Source organism: Panulirus ornatus, chromosome 37 (genome assembly GCF_036320965.1).
Source record: "Panulirus ornatus isolate Po-2019 chromosome 37, ASM3632096v1, whole genome shotgun sequence".
In the NCBI taxonomy this organism is placed as follows: domain Eukaryota; kingdom Metazoa; phylum Arthropoda; class Malacostraca; order Decapoda; family Palinuridae; genus Panulirus; species Panulirus ornatus.
This window is the reverse complement of record NC_092260.1, coordinates 3,987,893-4,008,246: the sequence shown is the minus strand read 5'-3', so window position 1 is coordinate 4,008,246 and position 20,354 is coordinate 3,987,893. Positions and strand designations below refer to the sequence as shown.

The 20,354-nt window shown below is 42.0% G+C and overlaps 1 protein-coding gene across 33 annotated transcripts in view; it reads right to left on the bottom strand.

The window, feature by feature from the left end:
- Window positions 1-20,354, bottom strand: part of Ndae1 (Na[+]-driven anion exchanger 1) — a 680,061-nt gene that overhangs the window by 533,414 nt on the left and 126,293 nt on the right. The window lies entirely within an intron of this gene.

The following is a 20,354-nucleotide window of genomic DNA, read 5'->3' as shown; positions in this document are numbered from 1 at the left end:
GGGGTCAACGTGCTGTCAATGGATTGAACCAGGGCATGTGAAGCATCTGGGGTAAACCATGGAAAGATCTGTGGGGCCTGGATGTGGAAAGGGAGCTGTGGTTTCAGTGCATTATACATGACAGCTAGAGACTGAGTGTGAACGAATGTGGCCTTTGTTGTCTTTTCCTATCGCTGCCTCGCGCACATGTGGGGGGAGGAGTTTGTTTTTCTGTGCGTGGCGGGGTGGCAACGGGAATGAATATGGGCATACAGTATGAATCATGTACTTGTGTATATATGTATATGTCTGTGTGTGTATATATATGTATGCGTTGAGACGTATAGGTATGTATATGTGCGTGAGCGGACGTGTATGTATATACAAATGCATGTGGGTGGGTTGGGCCATTCTTTCATCTGTTTCCTTGCGCTACCTCACTAATGCGGGAGACAGCAGCAGAGTATAATAAATAAATAAATATAAATATATAACCCTGGGGATAGGGGAGGAAGAATACTTCCCACACATTCCTCACGTGTCGTAGAAGGCAACTAAAGGGGACGGAAGCGGGGGCTGGAAACCCTCCCCTCCTTGTATTTTAAGTTTCTAGAAGGGGAAACAGAAGAAGGAGTCATGCGGGGAGTGTTCATCCTCCTTGAAGGCTCAGATTGGGGTGCCTAAATGTTTGTGGATGTATCCAAGATGAGAAAAAAGGAGAGATAGGTAGAAAGTTTGAGGAAAGGAACCTGGATGTTTTGGCTCTGAGTGAAACGAAGCTTAAGGGTAAAGGGGAAGAGTGGTTTGGGAGTGTCTTGGGAGTAAAGTCAGGGGTTAGTGAGAGGATAAGAGCTATGGAAGGAGCAGCACTACTCCTGAAACAGGAGTGGTGGGAGTATGTGATAGAGTGTAAGAAAGTAAACTCTAGATTGATATGGGTAAAACTGAAAGTGGATGGAGAGAGATGGGTGATTATTGGTGCATATGCACCTGGGCATGAGAGGAAAGATCATGAGAGGCAAGTGTTTTGGGAGCAGCTGAGTGAGTGTGTTAGTAGTTTTGATGCACGAGACTGGGTTACAGTGATGGGTGATTTGAATGCAATGGTGAGCAATGTGGTAGTTAAGGGAATAATTGGTGTACATGGGGTGTTCAGTGTTATAAACGGAAATGGTGAAGAGCTTGTAGATTTATGTGCAGGAAAAGGACTGGTGATTGGGAATACCTGGTTTAAAAAGAAAGATATACATAAGTATGCATATGTAAGTAGGAGAGATGGCCACAGAGCACTATTGGATTACATGTTAATTGATAGACGCGCAAAAGAGAGACTTTTGGATGTTAATGTGCTGAGAGGTGCAACTGGAGGGATGTCTGATCATTATCTTGTGGAGGCGAACGTGAAGATTTGTAGAGGTTTTCAGAAAAGAAGAGAGAATGTTGGGATGAAGAGAGTAGTGAGAGTAAGTGAGCTTGGGAAGGAGACTTGTGTAAGGAAGTACCAGGAGAGACTGAGTAGAGAATGGAAAAAGGTGAGGACAAAGGACATAAGGGGAGTGGGGGAGGAATGGGATGTATTTAGGGAAGCAGTGATGGCTTGCACAAAAGATGCTTGTGGCATGAGAAGCGTGGGAGGTGGGCAGAAAGGGTAGTGAGTAGTAGGATGAAGAAGTAAGAGTATTAGTGAACAAGAAGAGAGAGGCATTTGGACGATTTTTGCAGGGAAATAATGCAAATGACTGGAAAATGTATAAAAGAGAGAGGCAGGAGGTCAAGAGAAAGGTGCAAGAGGTGAAAAAGAGGGCAAATGAGAGTTGGGGTGAGAGAGGATCATTAAATTTTAGGGAGAATAAAAAGATGTTTTGGAAGGAGGTAAATAAAGTGCGCAAGACAAGGGAACAAATGGGAACTTCAGTGAAGGGGGTTAATGGGGAGGTGATATTAAGTAGTGGTGATGTGTGAAGGAGATTGAGTGAGTATTTTGAAGGTTTGTTGAATGTGTTTGATGATACAGAGTGGCAGATATAGGGTGTTTTGGTTGAGTTGGTGTGCAAAGTGAAAGAGTTAGGGACAATGATTTGGTAAACAGAGAAGAGGTAGTAAAAGCTTTGCAGAAGATGAGAGCTGGCAAGGCAGCGGGTTGGGATGGTATTGCAATGAAATTTATTAAAAATGGGGGTGACTGTATTGATGACTGGTTGGTGAGGTTATTCAATGTATGTATGACTCATGGTGAAGTGCCTGAGGATTGGCGGAATGCTTGCATAGTGCCATTATACAAAGGCAAAGAGGATAAAAGTGAGCGCTCAAATTACAGAGGTATAAGTTTGTTGAGTATTCCTGGGAAATTTCATGGGAGGGTATTGATTGAGAGGGTGACGGCATGTACAGAGCATCAGATTGGGGAAGAGCAGTGTGGTTTCAGAAGTGGTAGAGGATGTGTGGATCAGGTGTTTGCTTTGAAGAATGTATGTGAGAAATACTTAGAAAAGCAAATGGATTTGTATGTAGCATTTATGGATCTGGAGAAGGCATATGATAGAGTTGATAGAGATGCTCTGTGGAAGGTATTAATAATATATGGTGTGGGAGGTAAGTTGTTAGAAGCAGTGAAAAGTTTTTATCGAGGATGTAAGGCATGTGTATGTGTAGGAAGAGAGGAAAGTGATTGGTTCTCAGTGAATGTAGGTTTGCGGCAGGGGTGTGTGATGTCTCCATGGTTGTTTAATTTGTTTATGGATGGGGTTGTTAGGGAGGTGAATGCAAGAGTTTTGGAAAGAGGGGCAAGTATGAAGTCTGTTAGGGATGAGAGAGCTTGGGAAGTGAGTCAGTTGTTGTTCGCTGATGATACAGCGCTGGTGGCTGATTCATGTGAGAAACTGCAGAAGCTGGTGACTGAGTTTGATAAAGTGTGTGAAAGAAGAAAGTTAAGAGTAAATGTGAATAAGAGCAAGGTTATTAGGTACAGTAGGGTTGAGGGTCAATTCAATTGGGAGGTGAGTTTGAATGGAGAAAAACTGGAGGAAGTGAAGTGTTTTAGATATCTGGGAGTGGATCTGGCAGCAGATGGAACCATGGAAGTGGAAGTGGATCATAGGGTGGGGGAGGGGGCGAAAATTCTGGGAGCCTTGAAGAATGTGTGGAAGTCAAGAACATTATCTCGGAAAGCAAAAATGGGTATGTTTGAAGGAATAGTGGTTCCAACAATGTTGTATGGTTGCGAGGCGTGGACTATGGATAGAGTTGTGCGCAGGAGGATGGATGTGCTGGAAATGAGATGTTTGAGGACAATGTGTGGTGTGAGGTGGTTTGATCGAGTAAGTAACGTAAGGGTAAGAGAGATGTGTGGAAATAAAAAGAGCGTGGTTGAGAGAGCAGAAGAGGGTGTTTTGAAATGGTTTGGTCACATGGAGAGAATGAGTGAGGAAAGATTGACCAAGAGGATATATGTGTCGGAGAAGGAGGGAACGAGGAGAAGAGGGAGACCAAATTGGAGGTGGAAAGATGGAGTGAAAAAGATTTTGTGTGATCGGGGCCTGAACATGCAGGAGGGTGAAAGGAGGGAAAAGAATAGAGTGAATTGGAGCGATGTGGTATACCGGGGTTGACGTGCTGTCAGTGGATTGAATCAAGGCATGTGTATGGGGGTGGGTTGGGCCATTTCTTTCGTCTGTTTCCTTGCGCTACCTCGCAAACGCGGGAGACAGCGGCAAAAAAAAAAAAAAAAAAAAATATATATATATATATATATATATTATCCCTGGGGATAGGGGAGAAAGAATACTTCCCACGTATTCCCTGCATGTCGTAGAAGGCGACTAAAAGGGGAGGGAGCAGGTGGCTGGAAATCCTCCCCTCTCTTTTTTTTTAATTTTCCAAAAGAAGGAACAGAGAAGGGGGCCAGGTGAGGATATTCCCTCAAAGGCCCAGTCCACTGTTCTTAACGCTACCTCACTGACGCGGGAAATGGCGAATAGTATGAAAGAAAGAAAGAAAGATATATATATATATATATATATATATATATATATATATATATATATATATATATATATATTTTTTTTATATATTTTTTTTTTTTTCATACTATTTGCCATTTCCCACGTTAGCGAGGTAGCGTTAAGAACAGAGAACTGGGCCTTAGAGGGAATATCCTCACCTGACCCCCTTCTCTGTTCCTTCTTTTGGAAAATTAAAAAAAAACAAGAAAGGGGAGGATTTCCAGCCACCCGCTCCCTCCCCTTTTAGTCACCTTCTACGACTTATTTATTTTGCTTTGTCGCTGTCTCCTGCGTTTGCGAGATAGCGCAAGGAAAAAGACGAAAGAAATGGCCCAACCCACACCCATACACAATGTATATACATACACGTCCACACACGCAAATATACATACCTATACATCTCAATGTACACATATATATACACACACAGACACATACATATATACCCATGCACACAATTCACACTGTCTGCCTCTATTCATTCCCATCGCCACCTCGCCACACATGGAATACCATCCCCCTCCCCCCCTCATGTGAGCGAGGTTGCACTAGGAAAAGACAACAAAGGCCCCATTCGTTCACACTCAGTCTCTAGCTGTCATGCAATAATGCCCGAAACCACAGCTCCCTTTCCACATCCAGGCGCCACAGAACTTTCCATGGTTTACCCTAGACGCTTCACATGCCCTGATTCAATCCACTGACAGCACGTCAACCCCGGTATACCACATCAATCCAATTCACTCTATTCCTTGCCCACCTTTCACCCTCCTGCATGTTCAGGCCCCAATCACACAAAATCTTTTTTACTCCCTCCAACACATATATCCTCTTGGTCAATCTTTCCTCACTCATTCTCTCCATGTGCCCAAACCATTTCAAAACACCCTCTTCTGCTCTCTCAACCACGCTCTTTCTATTTCCACACATCTCTCTTACCCTTACATTACTTACTCGATCAAACCACCACACACATTGTCCTCAAACATCTCATTTCCAGCACATCCACCCTCCTGCGCACAACTCTATCCATAGCCCACGCCTCGCAACCATACAACATTGTTGGAACCACTATTCCTTCAAACATACCCATTTTTGCTTTCCGAGATAATGTTCTCGACTTCCACACATTCTTCAAGGCCCCCAGGATTTTCGCCCCTTCCCCACCCTATGATCCACCTCCGCTTCCATGGTTCCATCCGCTGCCAGATCCACTCCCAGATATCTAAAACACTTCACTTCCTCCAGTTTTTCTCCATTCAAACTCACCTCCCAATTGACTTGACCCTCAACCCTACTGTACCTAATAACCTTGCTCTTATTCACATTTACTCTTAACTTTCTTCTTCCACACACTTTTCCAAACTCAGTCACCAGCTTCTGCAGTTTCTCACATGAATCAGCCACCAGCGCTGTATCATCAGCGAACAACAACTGACTCACTTCCCAAGCTCTCTCATCCCCAACAGACTTCATACTTGCCCCTCTTTCCATATATATATATATATATATATATATATATATATATATATATATATATATATATATATATATATACTTTTCTTTTCTTTTCTTTCATACTATTCACCATTTTCACATTAGCGCGGTAGTGTTGAGAACAGAGGACTGGGCCTTTGAGGGAATATCCTCCCCTGTCTCCCTTCTCTGTTCCCTCTTTTGGAAAATTAAAAAAAAAAAAAAAAAGGTGAGAGGGGAGGATTTCCAGCCCCCCGCTCCCTCCCCTTTTAGTCGCCTTCTACGACACACAGGGAATACGTGGGAAGTATTCTTTCTCCCCTATCCCCACGGATACATATATATATATATACATATATATATATATATATATATATATATATATATATATATACATGTGAAAGAAGAAAGTTAAGAGTAAATGTGAATAAGAGCAAGGTTATTAGGTACAGTAGGGTTGAGGGTCAAGTCAATTGGGAGGTGAGTTTGAATGGAGAAAAACTGGAGGAAGTGAAGTGTTTTAGATATCTGGGAGTGGATCTGGCAGCGGATGGAACCATGGAAGCGGAAGTGGATCATAGGGTGGGGGAGGGGGCGAAAATTCTGGGAGCCTTGAAGAATGTGTGGAAGTCGAGAACATTATCTCAGAAAGCAAAAATGGGCATGTTTGAAGGAATAGTGGTTCCAACAATGTTGTATGGTTGCGAGGCGTGTGCTATGGATAGAGTGGTGCGCAGGAGGATGGATGTGCTGGAAATAAGATGTTTGAGGACAATGTGTGGTGTGAGGTGGTTTGATCAAGTAAGTAACGTAAGGGTAAGAGAGATGTGTGGAAATAAAAAGAGCGTGGTTGAGAGAGCAGAAGAGGGTGTTTTGAAATGGTTTGGGCACATGGAGAGAATGAGTGAGGAAAGATTGACCAAGAGGATATATGTGTCGGAGGTGGAGGGAACGAGGAGAAGAGGGAGACCAAATTGGAGGTGGAAAGATGGAGTGAAGAAGATTTTGTGTGATCGGGGCCTGAACATGCAGGAGGGTGAAAGGAGGGCAAGGAATAGAGTGAATTGGAGCGATGTGGTATACCGGGGTTGACGTGCTGTCAGTGGATTGAATCAGGGCATGTGAAGCGTCTGGGGTAAACCATGGAAAGCTGTGTAGGTATGTATATTTGTGTGTGTGGACGTATGTATATACATGTGTATGGGGGTGGGTTGGGCCATTTCTTTCATCTGTTTCCTTGTGCTACCTCGCAAACGCGGGAGACAGCGGCAAAAAAAAAAAAAAAAATATACATGTTCGTTATTTCCAGTGAGAGGAGGATAGCATCGGGAACAGATGACTTCAGCCCCAGAGGAAAAAACTCCTCGCTCGGCTGACAGGTTTCCAGATGTCTGGGATTTTTTTTTCATACTATTCACCATTTCCCACGTTAGCGAGGTAGCGTTAAGAACAGAGGACTGGGCCTTTGAGGGAATATCCTCAACTGGCCCCCTTCTCTGTTCCTTCTTTTGGAAAATTAAAAAAAGCGAGAGGGGAGGATTTCCAGCCACCCGCTCCCTCCCCTTTTAGTCGCCTTCTACGACACGCAGGGAATACGTGGGAAGTATTCTTTCTCCCCTATCCCCCATCCGCAAAGTAACGATGTCTTGAAATATTCTGTATCAAAACTTTCTGTAAAAATTTGTAAAAACTGTAAGTCCCAAAATACTTGCAGTACCAAGAATTGATTTCACACACATCACATGAAGTGCTCATTCTAAACAATGTTAAATTGAGTGATAGACTGTAAGGTTCATGTTTTATACTTATAGAATTTCTGATCTTAGAACATGAGGCATTTGGCAAAATCTAATTGACATCAGTAATTGCAAGAATCTCTTTTCTTATAATGGTGTGTACATCTCTGTGATGAGCAAGATGAGACAAAAAAATATCTACTCAAGTGAAAAAAAAAAAAAATGCACACAAAATCAGTCATACTGAGAAACTTTTAGGGGCAACATTATCAAAATATACATAAACTTATCAATTTGTAAAACAGTCTTTTCCAAAAGTATCTATCTATCTATATATATATATATATATATTTTTTTTTTTTTTTTTCATACTATTCGCCATTTCCCACATTTGCGAGGTAGCGTTAAGAACAGAGGACTGGGCCTTAGAGGGAAAATCCTCACCTGGCCCCCTTCTCTGTTCCTTCTTTTGGAAAATTAAAAAAAAACGAGAGGGGAGGATTTCCAGCCACCCGCTCCCTCCCCTTTTAGTCGCCTTCTACGACACGCAGGGAATACGTGGGAAGTATTCTTTCTCCCCTATCCCCAGGGATATCCCTATATATATATATATATATATATATATATATATATATATATATATATATATATATCATCAGCGAACAACAACTGACTCACTTCCCAAGCTCTCTCAGTTGTTGTTCGCTGATGATACAGCGCTGGTGGCGGATTCATGTGAGAAACTGCAGAAGCTGGTGACGGAGTTTGGTAAAGTGTGTGGAAGAAGAAAGTTAAGAGTAAATGTGAATAAGAGCAAGGTTATTAGGTACAGTAGGGTTGAGGGTCAAGTCAATTGGGAGGTGAGTTTGAATGGAGAAAAACTGGAGGAAGTGAAGTGTTTTAGATATCTGGGAGTGGATCTGTCAGTGGATGGAACCATGGAAGCGGAAGTGGATCATAGGGTGGGGGAGGGGGCGAAAATTTTGGGAGCCTTGAAAAATGTGTGGAAGTCGAGAACATTATCCCGGAAAGCAAAAATGGGTATGTTTGAAGGAATAGTGGTTCCAACAATGTTGTATGGTTGCGAGGCGTGGGCTATGGATAGAGTTGTGCGCAGGAGGATGGATGTGCTGGAAATGAGATGTTTGAGGACAATGTGTGGTGTGAGGTGGTTTGATCGAGTAAGTAACGTAAGGGTAAGAGAGATGTGTGGAAATAAAAAGAGCGTGGTTGAGAGAGCAGAAGAGGGTGTTTTGAAATGGTTTGGGCACATGGAGAGAATGAGTGAGGAAAGATTGACCAAGAGGATATATGTGTCGGAGGTGGAGGGAACGAGGAGAAGAGGGAGACCAAATTGGAGGTGGAAAGATGGAGTGAAAAGGATTTTGTGTGATCGGGGCCTGAACATGCAGGAGGGTGAAAGGAGGGCAAGGAATAGAGTGAATTGGAGCGATGTGGTATACAGGGGTTGACGTGCTGTCAGTGGATTGAATCAAGGCATGTGAAGCGTCCGGGGTAAACCATGGAAAGCTGTGTAGGTATGTATATTTGCGTGTGTGGACGTGTGTATGTACATGTGTATGGGGAGGGTTGGGCCATTTCTTTCGTCTGTTTCCTTGCGCTACCTCGCAAACACGGGAGACAGCGACAAAGTATGAAAAAAAAAAAAAGTATGAAATATATATATATATATATATTATATATATTATATGTGGCAGTTGAGGGAATAATTGGTATGCATGGGGTGTTCAGTGTTGTAAATGGAAATGGTGAAGAGCTTGTAGATTTATGTGCTGAAAAAGGACTGATGATTGGGAATACCTGGTTTTTTTTTTAATTTTCCAAAAGAAGGAACAGAGAAGAGGTCCAGGTGAGGATATTCCCTCAAAGGCCCAGTCCTCTGTTCTTAACGCTACCTCGCTATCGCGGGAAATAGCCAATAGTATGAAAAAAAAAAAAAAAAATACATAAGTATACTTATGTAAGTAGGAGAGATGGCCAGAGAGCGTTATTGGATTACGTGTTAATGGACAGGCGTGCGAAAGAGAGACTTTTGGATGTCAATGTGCTGAGAGGTGCAACTGGAGGGATGTCTGATCATTATCTTGTGGAGGCTAAGGTGAAGATTAGTATGGGTTTTCAGAAAAGAAGAGTGAATGTTGGGGTGAAGAAGGTGGTGAGAGTAAGTGAGCTTGGGAAGGAGACCTGTGTGAAGAAGTATCAGGAGAGACTGTGTACAAAATGGAAAAAGGTGAGAACAATGGAAGTAAGGGGAGTGGGGGAGGAATGGGATGTATTTAGGGAATCAGTGATGGATTGCGCAAAAGATGCTTGTGGCATGAGAAGAGTGGGAGGTGGGCTGTTTAGAAAGGGTAGTGAGTGGTGGGATGAAGAAGTAAGAGTATTAGTGAAAGAGAAGAGAGAGGCATTTGGACGATTTTTGCAGGGAAAAAATGCAATTGAGTGGGAGAAGTATAAAAGAAAGAGACAGGAGGTCAAGAGAAAGGTGCAAGAGGTGAAAAAAAGGGCAAATGAGAGTTGGGGTGAGAGACTATCAGTAAATTTTAGGGAGAATAAAAAGATGTTCTGGAAGGAGGTAAATAGGGTGCGTAAGACAAGGGAGCAAATGGGAACTTCAGTAAAGGGCGTAAATGGGGAGGTGATAACAAGTAGTGGTGATGTGAGAAGGAGATGGAATGAGTATTTTGAAGGTTTGTTGAATGTGTCTGATGACAGAGTGGCAGATATAGGGTGTTTGGGTCGAGGTGGTGTGCAAAGTGAGAGGGTTAGGGAAAATGATTTGGTAAACAGAGAAGAGGTAGTAAAAGCTTTGCGGAAGATGAAAGCCGGCAAGGCAGCAGGTTTGGATGGTATTGCAGTGGAATTTATTAAAAAAGGGGGTGACTGTATTGTTGACTGGTTGGTAAGGTTATTTAATGTATGTATGACTCATGGTGAGGTGCCTGAGGATTGGCGGAATGCTTGCATAGTGCCATTGTACAAAGGCAAAGGGGATAAGAGTGAGTGCTCAAATTACAGAGGTATAAGTTTGTTGAGTATTCCTGGTAAATTATATGGGAGGGTATTGATTGAGAGGGTGAAGGCATGTACAGAGCATCAGATTGGGGAAGAGCAGTGTGGTTTCAGAAGTGGTAGAGGATGTGTGGATCAGGTGTTTGCTTTGAAGAATGTATGTGAGAAATACTTAGAAAAGCAAATGGATTTGTATGTAGCATTTATGGATCTGGAGAAGGCATATGATAGAGTTGATAGAGATGCTCTGTGGAAGGTATTAAGAATATATGGTGTGGGAGGAAAGTTGTTAGAAGCAGTGAAAAGTTTTTATCGAGGATGTAAGGCATGTGTACGTGTAGGAAGAGAGGAAAGTGATTGGTTCTCAGTGAATGTAGGTTTGCGGCAGGGGTGTGTGATGTCTCCATGGTTGTTTAATTTGTTTATGGATGGGGTTGTTAGGGAGGTAAATGCAAGAGTTTTGGAAAGAGGGGCAAGTATGAAGTCTGTTGGGGATGAGAGAGCTTGGGAAGTGAGTCAGTTGTTGTTCGCTGATGATACAGCGCTGGTGGCTGATTCATGTGAGAAACTGCAGAAGCTGGTGACGGAGTTTGGTAAAGTGTGTGGAAGAAGAAAGTTAAGAGTAAATGTCAATAAGAGCAAGGTTATTAGGTACAGTAGGGTTGAGGGTCAAGTCAATTGGGAGGTGAGTTTGAATGGAGAAAAACTGGAGGAAGTGAAGTGTTTTAGATATCTGGGAGTGGATCTGTCAGCGGATGGAACCATGGAAGCGGAAGTGGATCATAGGGTGGGGGAGGGGGCGAAAATTTTGGGAGCCTTGAAAAATGTGTGGAAGTCGAGAACATTATCCCGGAAAGCAAAAATGGGTATGTTTGAAGGAATAGTGGTTCCAACAATGTTGTATGGTTGCGAGGCGTGGGCTATGGATAGAGTTGTGCGCAGGAGGATGGATGTGCTGGAAATGAGATGTTTGAGGACAATGTGTGGTGTGAGGTGGTTTGATCGAGTAAGTAACGTAAGGGTAAGAGGGATGTGTGGAAATAAAAAGAGCGTGGTTGAGAGAGCAGAAGAGGGTGTTTTGAAGTGGTTTGGGCACATGGAGAGAATGAGTGAGGAAAGATTGACCAAGAGGATATATGTGTCGGAGGTGGAGGGAACGAGGAGAAGAGGGAGACCAAATTGGAGGTGGAAAGATGGAGTGAAAAGGATTTTGTGTGATCGGGGCCTGAACATGCAGGAGGGTGAAAGGAGGGCAAGGAATAGAGTGAATTGGAGCGATGTGGTATACAGGGGTTGACGTGCTGTCAGTGGATTGAATCAAGGCATGTGAAGCGTCTGGGGTAAACCATGGAAAGCTGTGTAGGTATGTATATTGCGTGTGTGGACGTGTGTATGTACATGTGTATGGGGGGGGTTGGGCCATTTCTTTCGTCTGTTTCCTTGCGCTACCTCGCAAACGCGGGAGACAGCGACAAAGTATAAAAAAAAAAAAAAAAAAAAAAAAAAATATATTATATATATATATATTATACTTTGTCGCTGTCTCTCGCGTTTGCGAGGTAGCGCAAGGAAACAGACGAAAGAAATGGCCCAACCCACCCCCATACACATGTATATACATAGGTCCACACATGCAAATATACACACCTACACAGCTTTCCATGGTTTACCCCAGCCGCTTCACATGCCTTGATTCAATCCACTGACAGCACGTCAACCCCGGTATACCACATCGCTCCAATTCACTCTATTCCTTGCCCTCCTTTCACCCTCCTGCATGTTCAGGCCCCGATCACACAAAATCTTTTTCACTCCATCTTTCCACCTCCAATTTGGTCTCCCTCTTCTCCTTGTTCCCTCCACCTCCGACACATATATCCTCTTGGTCAATCTTTCCTCACTCATTCTCTCCATGTGCCCAAACCACTTCAAAACACCCTCTTCTGCTCTCTCAACCACGCTCTTTTTATTTCCACACATCTCTCTTACCCTTACGTTACTCACTCGATCAAACCACCTCACACCACACATTGTCCTCAAACATCTCATTTCTAGCACATCCATCCTCCTGCACACTACTCTATCCATAGCCCACGCCTCGCAACCATACAACATTGTTGGAACCACTATTCCTTCAAACATACCCATTTTTGCTTTCCGAGATAATGTTCTCGACTTCCACACATTCTTCAAGGCTCCCAGAATTTTCGCCCCCTCCCCCACCCTATGATCCACTTCCGCTTCCATGGTTCCATCCGCTGCCAGATCCACTCCCAGATATCTAAAACACTTCACTTCCTCCAGTTTTTCTCCATTCAAACTCACCTCCCAATTGACTTGACCCTCAACCCTACTGTACCTAATAACCTTGCTCTTATTCACATTTACTCTTAACTTTCTTCTTCCACACACTTTTTCAAACTCAGTCACCAGCTTCTGCAGTTTCTCACATGAATCAGCCACCAGCGCTGTATCATCAGCGAACAACAACTGACTCACTTCTCAAGCTCTCTCATCCCCAACAGACTTCATACTTGCCCCTCTTTCCAAAACTCTTGCATTTACCTCCCTAACAACCCCATCCATAAACAAATTAAACAACCGTGGAGACATCACACACCCCTGCCGCAAACCTACATTCACTGAGAACCAATCACTTTCCTCTCTTCCTACACGTACACATGCCTTACATCCTCGATAAAAACTTTTCACTGCTTCTAACAACTTTCCTCCCACACCATATATTCTTAATACCTTCCACAGAGCATCTCTATCAACTCTATCATATGCCTTCTCCAGATCCATAAATGCTACATACAAATCCATTTGCTTTTCTAAGTATTTCTCACATACATTCTTCAAAGCAAACACCTGATCCACACATCCTCTACCACTTCTGAAACCACACTGCTCTTCCCCAATCTGATGCTCTGTACATGCCTTCACCCTCTCAATCAATACCCTCCCATATACTTTACCAGGAATACTCAACAAACTTATACCTCTGTAATTTGAGCACTCACTCTTATCCCCTTTGCCTTTGTACAATGGCACTATGCAAGCATTCCGCCAATCCTCAGGCACCTCACCATGAGTCATACATACATTAAATAACCTTACCAACCAGTCAACAATACAGTCACCCCCTTTTTTAATAAATTCCACTGCAATACCATCCAAACCTGCTGCCTTGCCGGCTTTCATCTTCCGCAAAGCTTTCACTACCTCTTCTCTGTTTACCAAATCATTTTCCTCAACCCTCTCACTTTGCACACCACCTCGACCAAAACATCCTATATCTGCCACTCTATCATCAAACACATTCAACAAACCTTCAAAATACTCACTCCATCTCCTTCTCACATCACCACTACTTGTTATCACCTCCCCATTTGCACCCTTCACTGAAGTTCCCATTTGCTCCCTTGTCTTACGCACTTTATTTACCTCCTTCCAGAACATCTTTTTATTCTCCCTAAAATTTAATGATACTCTCTCACCCCAACTCTCATTTGCCCTTTTTTTCACCTCTTGCACCTTTCTCTTGACCTCCTGTCTCTTTCTTTTATACATCTCCCACTCAATTGCATTTTTTCCCTGCAAAAATCGTCCAAATGCCTCTCTCTTCTCTTTCACTAATACTCTTACTTCTTCATCCCACCACTCACTACCCTTTCTAATCAACCCACCTCCCACTCTTCTCATGCCACAAGCATCTTTTGCGCAATCCATCACTGATTCCCTAAATACATCCCATTCCTCCCCCACTCCCCTTACTTCCATTATATATATATATATATATATATATATATATATATATATATATATATATATATATATATATATATATATATATTTTTTTTTTTTTTTTTTTCATACTATTCGCCATTTCCCGCGATAGCGAGGTAGCGTTAAGAACACAGGACTGGGCCTTTGAGGGAATATCCTCACCTGGCCCCTTTCTCTGTTCCTTCTTTTGGAAAAAAAAAAAAAAAAAAAGCGGGAGACAGCGACAAAGCAAAATAAGAAAAATAATAAAAATATATATTCCTGGGGATAGGGGAGAAAGAATACTTCCCACGTATTCCCTGCGTGTCGTAGAAGGCAACTAAAAGGGAAGGGAGAGGGGGGCTGGAAATCCTCCCCTCTCGGTTTTTTAATTTTCCAAAAGAAGGGACAGAGAAAGGAGCCAAGTGAGGATATTCCCTCAAAGGCCCAGTCCTCTGTTGTTAGTGCCACCTCGCTAACACGGGAAATGGCGAATAGTATGAAAGAAAGAAGAATATATATATATATTTATATATATATATATCTGGGGATAGGGGAGATAGAATACTTCCCATGCATTCCTCACATGTCATAGAAGGTGACTAAAGGGGGCAGAAGGGGAGGCTAGAAACCCTATCCTTCATGCATTTCAACTTTCTATAAGGGGAAACACAAGAAGGATTCATGCGGAGGGTGTTCATCCTCCTCGAAGGCTCAGATTGGGGTGTCTAAATGTGTGTGGATGTAACCAAGATGAGAAAAAAGGAGAGATAGGTAGTATGTTTGAGGAAAGGAACCTGGATGTTTTGGCTCTGAGTGAAACAAAGCTCAAGGGTAATGGGGAAGAGTGGTTTGGGAATGTTTGGGGAGTAAAGTCAGGGGTTGGTGAGAGGACAAGAGCAAGGGAAGGAGTAGCACTACTCCTGAAACAGGAGTGGTGGGAGTTTGTGATACAGTGTAAGAAAGTAAACACTAGATTGATAAGGGTAAAACTGAAAGTGGTTGGAGAGATGGGTGAATATTGGTGCCTATGCACCTGGGCATGAGAAGAAAGATCATGAGAAGCAAGTGTTTTGGGAGCAGCTGAGTGAGTGTGTTAGTCATTTTGATGCACGAGACCGGGTTATAGTGATGGGTGATTTGAATGCAAAGGTGAGTAATGTGGCAGTGGAGTGAATAATTGGTGTACATGGGGTGTTCAGTGTTGTAAATGGAAATGGTGAAGAGCTTGTAGACTTGTGTGCTGAAAAAGGACTGGTGATTGGGAATACCTGGTTTAAAAAGAGATATACATAAGTATACATATGTAAGTAGGAGACATGACCAGAGAGCATTATTGGATTATGTGTTAATTGATAGGCATGCGAAAGAAAGACTTTTGGATGTTCATGTGCTGAGAGGTGCAACTGGAGAGATGTCTGATCATTATCTTGTGGAGGCGAACGTGAAGATTTGTAGAGGTTTTCAGAGAAGAAGAGAGAATGTTGGGGTGAAGAGAGTGGTGAGAGTAAGTGAGCCTGGGAAGGAGACTTGAGTGAGGAAGTACCAGGAGAGACTGAGTGCAGAATGGGAAAAGGTGAGAGCAAAGGACATACAGGGAATGGGGGGAGGAATGGGATGTATTTAGGGAAGCAGTGATGGCTTGTGCAAAAGATGCTTGTGGCATGAGAAGCATGGTAGTGAGTGGTGAGTGGTGGGATGAAGAAATAAGATTATTAGTGAAAGAGAAGAGAGAGGCATTTGGATGATTTCTGCAGGGGAAATAGTGCACAGTACTGGGAGATGTATAACAGAAAGAGGCATGAGGTCAAGAGAAAGGTGCAAGAGGTGAGAAAGAGGGCAAATGAGAGCTGAGGTGAGAGAGTATCAATAAATTTCGGGCCCTAGTTGCTCAAAATCTGTTTCACTCCATCCTTCCATCTCCAATTTGGTTTCCTTCTTCTCCTTGTTCACTCCATTTCTGACACATACATCCTCTCTGTCAACCTTTCCTCACTCATTCTCTCCATATGTTTAAACAATTTCAATACACCTTCTTAAGCTCTCTCAACCACATTCTTTTTACTACAACACATCTCTCTTACCCTTTCATTACTTACCTGATCAAACCACATCACACCACATACTCCCCTAAAAAATTTCATTTCCAACATAACCATTCTCCTCCATGCAACCCTATGGATATTCCATGCCTCACAACAATATAATATTGTTGGAACTATTATTCTTTGAAACATAGCCATTTTTGCTTTCCAAGATGATGTTCTTGTCTTCCACACACTTTTCAATGCTCCCAGAACTTTCACCCCCTCCACATCTTATGACTCACTTCACTTCCATGGTTCCATCTGCTGCTAAGTCCACTCCCAGATATCTGAAACACTTCCTCCAATTTTTCTCTATTCAAATGCAAATCCCAAGCAACTTGTTCCTTACCCCTGCTGAACCTAATAACCTTGCTTTCATTCACATTTACTCTCAACTCTCTCCTTTCACACATCATCCAAACTCAGTCACTAACTTCTTCAGTTTCTCACTTGAATCAGCCACCAGCCCTGTATCATCAGTGAACAACAAATGACTTACTTCCCAGGCTCTCTCATTCCCAACAGACTGCATACTTGCTCATCTCTCCAGAGCTATTGCATGCACTTCCCTCAATACCCCATCCAAAAAAATTAACCATGCAACATTACACACCCCTACCACAGACTGACCTTCAGTGGGATCCATTCACTCTCTTCTCTTCCTACTCATACACACGCTGTACACTCTTGATATAAACTTCTCGGCTTCTTGCAGCTTACCTTCCACACCAAATATTCTTTAGACCTTCCACAAAGCATCTGTATCAACCCTATCATGTGCCTTCTCCAGATCCACACATGTCACATATAAATCCATATGTTTGACCAAGTATTTTTCTCATAATTCTTCAAAGCAAACAACTGATCCAAATATCCTCCACCATTTCTGAAACCACACTGCTCTTCCCCAGTCTGGTGCACAGTACATGCCTTTACCCTTCAATCAATACCCTCCCATATAATTTCCCAGGAATACTCAACAAACTTAAGCCTCTGTGGTCTGAACACTCACCTTTATCCCTTTTGCCGTTGTGAATCTTTACATGTCACATTTAACTTCAAATTTTGCCTTTCCCTTCTTTTCTTATGTGATCCATCTGTTGCTAACTCTCCAACTGACAAAACTCACCTTTTTCAGCATCATATTTCAGCATATATGACACTATACATGCATTCCACCAATCCTCAGGTACTTCACCGTACCAACCAATCAACAACTCAGTCACCCCCTTTCTTTATAAATTCAATTTCAATGCCATCGACTCCTGCTGCTTATTGCATTTCATCTTGCTTTCACCACCCCTTCTCTCCTCACCAAACCACTCTCCATGACTCTCCTGACCAAAACACCCTACATCTGCCACTCTATTATCAAACACTTTTAACAATCCCTCAAAATACTCATTCCATCACAACCCGTTATTACTTGCTCTTTTTCCCCCTGTGCCGATGTTCCCATTTGTTCTTGTCTTTCACACATTATTTACAGGAGATCTTTTACACATCTTTCACTAAATGAGACTACTAATTCAGTATTCATCTGTTTCTTGCTGATGTTCCCATTTTGTCTAATGATTCTTTCATGCTGCTCATGTAGATGACCAATAAGCTGGCCATGGTTCATAGTGGGGGTTGACCCAAACTCAAGTAGAAACCAGTAGTGTAATGCTTCTTAAGTATACAGAAACACAATACAACACAACATAACAAAAACTTGTGTATGGATACTAACTGATTTTTTAGATCCTTGGCTTGACTTCATAAAAGACAAAGAACTATACAACAAAGACAGCATTCACTTCAACAATAAAGAGGCAGAACTCTTAGCAATGTGAATCTGAGATCCAATTGCCTTACAACTACAGGGGAAAATTTTTGTCGAGACCCAGTAGAGGTTGGCGTGGTGACCACCACAAATAGGCAATTGAGGTTAGGTCAGATCATATTACGTGTCACACAAGGGAGGTCAGATGGAATCCCCTCCCTACCCCACCAGACAGTGACTGTAGGTAATGGGAGCTCTTCAAAATTAGGTTCAAAATTAGCTGGTCAGCAAGTCATACCACCAGTCTCCTAGAGAAATCACTGAAAGAAATTGAATGGGCTTTACAATCCAAAACAAAACAGCTAAAATGCTTTGTTTGGTAAACACTGAACATGTTGATATCACTAGTCTACGAGAAACATTTCTGAACATGAAAAACAAGGATCTAATCAGTGAGTTCAATCTACCAGACTTCAAATTATTTGTAAGGGATAGAGATGGTCAAGGAGTAACTGCACTGTAAGTAAAATCTTACTTAAACCCTATTGAAATCATACTACAACATCTGCTGATGTTGAACACTTGTGGGTTCAGATTAACACAGAATCTCCCAAATTTTACATAAATGTCATTTATAGACAGCCTAGCCAGCCAGCAAACATTGACACTGTCATGTACAACAGTTTACAATGAGCAATACATGATAAAAACTTGATCATTCTAGGGTTTAATCTTCCAGACATCAACTGGCAAAGTATCTCAAATGTAGAGAGTGAATCTACTCGATTTATTAACTTTGCTGAAGACAATTTTCCTTACCAAAGCATCACCGACCTGACAAGGGGAGCTAATATACTTGATTTAGTTCTTGGATCCCAGGAGTTCTTAGTAACCAATACCCATGTTGGAGAACATCTAGGCACTTGTGACTATAATATGGTTAAGTCTCACGTATATATATGCAATTCTTGATGAACTTTTTCTTGAATGTTTTGAGTGCATCAGTAGGTGAATTAATATTTAGCATACAGCACATGAATTCCTTTCTGAAAATGTACTTCCAGCTGTGAATCACTCCAAGTCATGGGTTTGATCAGTGAATTAATGATGGAGGGCACAACAGTTGTGAAAACCTTTCTAAACATATGCAGGAGAATGTGCAGAACAATTAGCGACAGGGAGAACAATTCCGCTATCCCCCAGCAGCCTGACCTTTTACATCAGAGTTACCTAGGATCCACCACAGAATTATTTTCAATGCATTAGTTGTAAAGTGATCCAGGCCCATCTACTGCATCCATAAATCATTCAGGGGACAAAGATGAATAGCCTTGCCAACAAGAAAGCAAATCTAACTTGGACATGCTAGAGGCATTTGCATACTTAAGAACAATCACTCTGCTTCCTATACACCAGACAATGAATGTTCATTTGCTAAAGCAAGTAAGTATCTTGGTAAGCAATGCTAGAAGAGTGTGGTTTCAGCCGCACAGCAAATCAGTTATAGAATATGGTTTTCAGCATTCACTAGCTTTGAAAACGTCAATATACCTTTTAGAAGCCTCTTTATCTGCTGTGAGATTCTTATCACATGTTCCAAGACAGTGAATGCCATGACACAACTTACATTTATAAATCCATCTCCCTGAGGAGTCACAAGGCTCTCTAAAATTTTATTCCTCTTGAAGATAATAAGCTTTTTCACTCAAAAGTGGCCTAGAAATAGGTACAACTTCAAAGCAACATTATTCAAGACAGTTAAACTCAAGCCTACCACAGTCAGTTGATCTAACTTCATGTACTGATTTATGATTAGCAGTGTCCCTATCAAGTTCACTCTCTGTGTAAAATTTTAACAGCAAAATATCTTAACAGCTTTCTCTGGACATCATGTGCTGTTGTCATACCAATACAGTCAGACTCAGTCAGGTAATATACTGATACCACCTTATCTAATTTTCAAAAGCGTAAGCACATTATACTTCCTGGTTGCAAATCTATGCCCAGAACCATCACTTGTTCATGTTCTGGATGCCATCATAAGGTCATAATTCATGAAAAATATGGTAGATTACTGCAAGAAGCATGAAGCATTACTACCATGTGTTTAGATGAAAATAGCCATGTATGCTTTGAAAGTACATAGTAAACTACATAGCCAGATGAGGAGAAAAATGGTGTATGAAACTAAATGGACTACTCTGGAAACTCATATTCCCAGTTGTTAGTAATCTTCAATGCATTGGACAACAGTTTTGGGGAATTTATTGTTTTCAGAAATTTGGCTTTTCAGAGGCCAGCCTTCACTGTGCTTCTAATATGTGGTACTTTGAAATACATTGCAATAATCTACTTTATTTTAAATAGAGATAATTCATCGGCAGTATACCAAAACTAATAAAATAAAGGTGCTTCATTACTGAAAATGTAAACATCAATGTCCTTAAAAAGCAGGTAACATTATAAATACAGTTACTAATGTGTAAAGCGGACTGCAATCTGGGAACAC